Source organism: Myxine glutinosa, chromosome 10 (assembly GCF_964187855.1).
Source record: "Myxine glutinosa chromosome 10, kmMyxGlut1.1, whole genome shotgun sequence".
NCBI classification, from domain to species: Eukaryota; Metazoa; Chordata; class Myxini; order Myxiniformes; family Myxinidae; genus Myxine; species Myxine glutinosa.
The window spans coordinates 67,353,106-67,359,105 of record NC_136270.1 but is presented as its reverse complement, the minus strand read 5'-3'; positions in this window follow the sequence as shown (position 1 = coordinate 67,359,105).

Here is a 6,000-nt window from a genome sequence, read left to right as displayed (position 1 = left end):
TCACATACATCATGAAATACAAGTTTTCCAACAAATTTCAGAATCTTCGACCTTTGACCCTTGAAGGTCACAAAGGTCAAATTTTCAAAGTTGTCGGAATCTAACCGAATTTTCGGTATTGTGTAGCTAACTAACCTCATCACTGATTATACATCATTTTCTATTTCAAGGGCAGTAACCTTCGTTTTGACATCTCCGGGCCTGGCCTGTCCCGGTTATAGTCCGTCCTTTGTCATTGAATACCGCTCGCTCGTGAACCATCGTCGTCTCCTGACTTGTCTATATTTATGATCATGTGATATATATTTTCATTATTCTTAACCATCCCCAGCAACTTGCATTTATTTAAGAGAAACTACATCTGCCAATCCATTACCCAATCAGAGTATGTAGACTTTCCTGAATCTGCTCACCACTCTCTCTGCTATCTACCACACCTCCAAGCTTTGTGTCACCTGCAAATTTAGAAAGCAGACGCAACCCACTGTCTAATTATGAATAAGAATAATAATGGTCCCAGAACTGATCCCTGAAGAACCCAACTACTTAAATCCTCCCATTGCATTGGAACTCCCTCTCTCAAAGTCTGAGTACGGTACTGCCAAAGCAGCCCCAGTCTTGTTCCTAATCTACAGAAATGACATCCGTTCTGAAAAATCCTCTTCATTGTTACAGATGACTCTTCATCAGTATCTATCTATCTATCACTGAACTGATGTTGACAAGTGGCACATGTCATTCAATACTGAAGAAAAAAAAAATGACACCTTGTGTAGTTCAACAAGGATAAAGGAAAGACAATCCGAGACTGCATGTTAAATGAAGATAAAGTACCAATGATAAAGAAAGCAAATGTTAGAAATCTTCTTGCGACGTCTACTTTGTAACAGGAATAATGTTTATTTGCATTTGATCGTTTTACTTTCTGAAACATTTTGGCCTTCAACAATTCTGCAAATGTAATAATTTGCTGGATGATGGTTGCCTCGTCTCAGGGATGTCAGGGAGGGGAGATCTAATGTTATTTCATAAAACTTGGCAGGCAAAAGCCCATAAAGGTCCAATGTTGGCATATATGCCCAAAGGAGAAACATTACAAGTTTGAAGTTAAATCTCTGCCGCTGGTATGGGTAATCCGCGCAAGATTAGTTGCAATTTGAGGGACATCCTGCTATTCCCTCAGTAATAAAACTCTTCTAGCAAGACAAAGTCAAAGATGAGTCAGATGGTTAAGAGTCAAAAGTCTTTCGCACGTCAGAAATGAGACCATGTTTATGAAGTTCACCTGCAAAGAACAAGGTGGTACAAACATTTAACAAATCTGAATTAGAAAGTTCAACTTTTGTTTCCCTGTAGAGAGTGTAGAGAGAATGGGAGAATTTGAGGAGAAGGTACTTTAGGCACACGTATGGCTCAAGGGATCAAAATGATGGTATTTTCAATTTCGTGCACACATTAATCATTCGGGAGTGGTTAAACCCACTCACATAATCTGAGTGTTTACCAGCATTTTGCTTAAGTATTTTTTATGTTAGGAGAGTCATGTACCCAAAAGGTGGAATTTTCGCCCCTTCCCAAAAAATGGACCACGCCTACATCTCCTTCAAGTCTTTTGCATATACGAGGAGCCACCTGAGATAATTTGTTCAGAACCACCCAAAATTTGCCATTTTTCTCCCCAACTTTAACACAAGCATATTTATGTGAACATTGTTGTTCAGATTCGGTGTTCATTAGCGAAATGGATGCATAACCTTACAATGACCGGCATCAGCTGATTATTAGCACATTGCAGTATGAATGTGCCAACAATGAGCTTATGCCAGAGGTGTGCACCCACACCTCTAAGCTTACTAGCCTGGGTTTTAATCATGACCCAGTTATAAACTGCCATCCAGATGTTCCGCAGGTAGGGTGAGGCATCAATATGTGCCGTCCCTCGGTAGGACACAAAACCAACTCCAATCTTCTGGCAGTAGTTGATGGTCGTTAAAGATCCCACGAGGAGGCGAGTTATGTCGGCACACTGATCACATTACAAATTCCAATCCATAATCAGCTGCACTCAACATCAGGCCTCACCATCTGGTTCACAAAAGTCGAGCAAAAACATTTCCCCGGCCAACAAATAAGGTGGGAATAATTGGGACCATTAAATTAGTAGTCGTAGTAAATATACAAGTACAAGGGAACAAAACTTTTCTGCAGGATATGAAATATCAAAATCAGACAAACTCATTCATAGAAAATCCATCAGCGGTACTATGTTGTGAATCATACAATTTATAAACCTGAAAGAGCTCAAATCAGATTACAAATCCCAAATTCTTGCTCGAGAATCACATTCTTTAGGCCTTCCTTTTCTTAAATAGACTAATACGAGGGCATTAGATGAGTAGAGCAAAAACTCAATGTTTGGATTGTCAGTTTGAGCCAAGGGAAGAGAATCGGGCTGGAAGTAAAAAGATCATAATTTCAAGTAACTGGTCAGGGGTGACAGAAGATTGAAATATGGAAATGGAATTAACATTGCTTCTTGTTGGAATAATTGGAGGAAGTGCAGTGAAGTTTTGTGTTGTGTTATAGAAAAGTACCGCTGAAACTGAAAGGAAGAATTTACAAGAAAGTTGTGAGACTGACTTTGTTAAGCAGTGCGGAAGCATGGGCAGCAATCAAAGAAAGAGGAACAGTCACTGGATGTAAATGAGATGCGGATGTGGAGAATTTTTTTTTTTGAAGGCTCCAGTCACTGACTATATAGTGCTCATCGAGGCCAGGCCTTAAAATAAAATAACTGCATAAAGATTTTTTTTTTAAAGAAAAAAAAAAAGAATGTAAAGGTGAGGAGTGAAAATGAGTAAGAAAAGTGAATGATGAAAAGTGAATAATGTTTGTTTGTCGTTTGAGTGAGACAAAGTAAGACCAGCAATCCTGACACGGAGATTGCAAGATGACCACTTTAACGCTCCCAAGTCCAAACAGTAGTACGACCCTGAGTGGTTGCTGTCGACAGCCTACTACCTAAAAATGACAAGGATATGTGGAGTGACAAGAAAGGACAAAATTAGGAAACGGTATAATCAGAGGGTCAGTGAAGATTGTGGAAGCATCAGAGAAAGTAGCTGAGAAGATTAAATTGATTTAGTGATCTGATGAGAGAAAGGTAGGGGTAGAGAGAAAGGGAGGAGTGAGAGACAAAGGGCAGGGAGGAGAGAGACAAAAGGTGGGGTAGGGGAGAGACAAAGGGTGGGGGTTGGAGAAGGAGGGAGGGGGTTGGAGAGGTGGCGCAGAGAGGCCATAGAGAAGGGGGAGGGGAGACGATGGAAAGAGGGGAGATGGGGGCGTGTGGGGAGAGAAGGAAGAGAGATGGGTATGGGATGCCAAGAAGAAGAAGAGGAAGGCCTAAGACCAGATGGAAAGATGCGGTGGCAAGAAATTTTGAAGTTGTGGGATCGGAAGAAGAATGAACTGACAGGAGATGGAGAAGGGTAAGGGTAATCAACCAGCATTGTGGTGACAACCAAGTAGCCAAAAAATAAATAAATAAAAAGAAGAAGAAGACAAACATGAGTGCATTGATCCCCACTCAGTTCAAGTCCTAATCCCTTTGTGCCTCCATCTCTATAATAAGTACCCATTGGCACTTGGTCTCGCAATTTAATACTACACCAGCAGAACATTCAATGGAATTAAAAGGTTAAAACATCCAAAAATTAAAAATATATATCAAAATAAGGTACGAGCTTGAAGAATAGGGACCTGGGAGGATAATTTTAAATTTGCTTTGCATTGGCTATCATTTTAGCAGATATGATTCAAAATACATTATAATACAGCAATGCAGGACAGTTTAAAAAGCACAACATATGACATGCAGAAGGCATAATTAAACAAGTCCGAAAGTCTAACAGCGGCGTAGCCGGGCTTGTTTGATACTTTTGTTGAAGAGGATTGTATGACCTGGATGGAGATACCAGTTATCAAATGATGCAAGTATTTAATTATTGTGAAGTACTCCAAGTCTCTAAGCTGTCTGTCACCATGGAAGTGAAGAGTTTGCATTGAGACACTGGTTTATTCTATATGTTGGTCAGTTAGTCAACAATATCAAGCGACTTCAGCACCACCCCGACACACACCACTGTGTGTTACGGAATGAGGTGTTTTACGGCGGCCGGAGTGCAAATCCTGCCACCAACCTCCTTGAGCGAGGACCCAGTAAGTTGGTACTCATTTTGCCGACCTCGGAAGGATGACGGGATGCGTCAACCCCACCTGGTGTTAATTCAACAGCTGACCAGGATTCGAACGCAGGATCCTTGGATCCCAAACCCTCCACCCTAAGCGTTAAGCCAACACCAGGCCTAGGGTGGTTGGAGGCAGTCATAAGAAATGCTTCAATGTTTGAACAGCCATTAATCCAGGTTTTAATTATATATGATCTGGGGGGGGGGGGGGGAGGGGCATTCATTCCTTCTCCCCCACCCCTCCACCCATCATACATCATCACCCTGTTGTCATAATTTCAGTTGCCCCCAATCAAGTGTGATAATTTGCCCCAACCAGGTATACGACGTAATATATGAACGTTCCCTAAACGGTGTTGAAAGAAACAACTGGCAAATCCAAATGGCATTATATTCTACCTTTCAAAACCGTAATTGTCGGCTATAAAACTCCCCAAATATGTAGGATAAATATGTGAGAGACATACAGTACATACATACGGAGAGACAAAGCAGTGCTAATGTTGGTTTATTTACACAGCAGTTTGAACGGAAACATTTATTATTCTACGACAGAAGAAACCCTTTAAAAGGACACAGAACGAGCATACAAAATTATATATACAGTAGTGATATTTTGCATAGCAATATAAAAATACATAAAACTACACAGAAAGAACCCACAAACAACAACAACAACAACCACCACCATAACAATCGAGTGTTATAAAAGATCCTTGTTTTCACGTGTTTTACTTCATGTTTCACACGGATTGAAAAACGTCAAGGTAGAGCATGCAGATTGTGAAACATGACAGGTTCAATGATATGCCCGGCCTGAACGGCATATAAATCAAAATGGCGGGGTGTGGAGTCAGCCGTCATAACGCCGTAATGACATCACATCAGCCCTGTCTTGTGACCAAATCATCAGCTCTGATTGGTGTATGTTTGAGGGGACATACATAAATGCATACATACATACATACTGACAGACAAACACTGTTCCAGATGGCTTTGCCCTATGCGCTATGCCGTAAAAAGAAAATATTGGGGGGGGGGGGGGGGGGGGAATGCAGAGGTGCGACAGAATTGGACGAAATTTGGTGCACATGTTGGGTGTGTGAAGGATGAATTGTCGAGATTTTGGTGAAGATCCAGATACTAGAACTTTTTTTTCTTTCTCCATTTTAACTGAATTTTTATTGAGAAAAGGGCCAAAACCGTATATAGCATGATCTCAAAAAGCTGTGGCTGGATTATGATAAAACTTGGTAGGTGAGTTGGGTAGGTGACAAGAACAAGCCGATTCGATCTTGGTTCAGGTCCAGGTCCAGTGCAGATCTGACCTGTTGTTTGAGAATTGTTCAAGCCTCATATGTTTGAGAATTGTTCATCAAGCTTCATATGTTTGAGAATTGTTCATCAAGCTTCATATGTTTGAGAATTGTTCATCAAGCTTCATATGTTTGAGAATTGTTCATCAAGCTTCATATGTTTGAGAATTGTTCAAACCTCATATGTTTGAGAATGGTTCAAGCTTCATATGTTTGAGAATTGTTCAAGCTTCATATGTTTGAGAATTGTTCAAACTTCATATGTTTGAGAATGGTTCAAGCTTCATATGTTTGAGAATGGTTCAAGCTTCATATGTTTGAGAATTGTTCAAACCTCATATGTTTGAGAATGGTTCAAGCTTCATATGTTTGAGAATTGTTCATCAAGCTTCATATGTTTGAGAATTGTTCAAGCTTCATATGTTTGAGAATTGTTC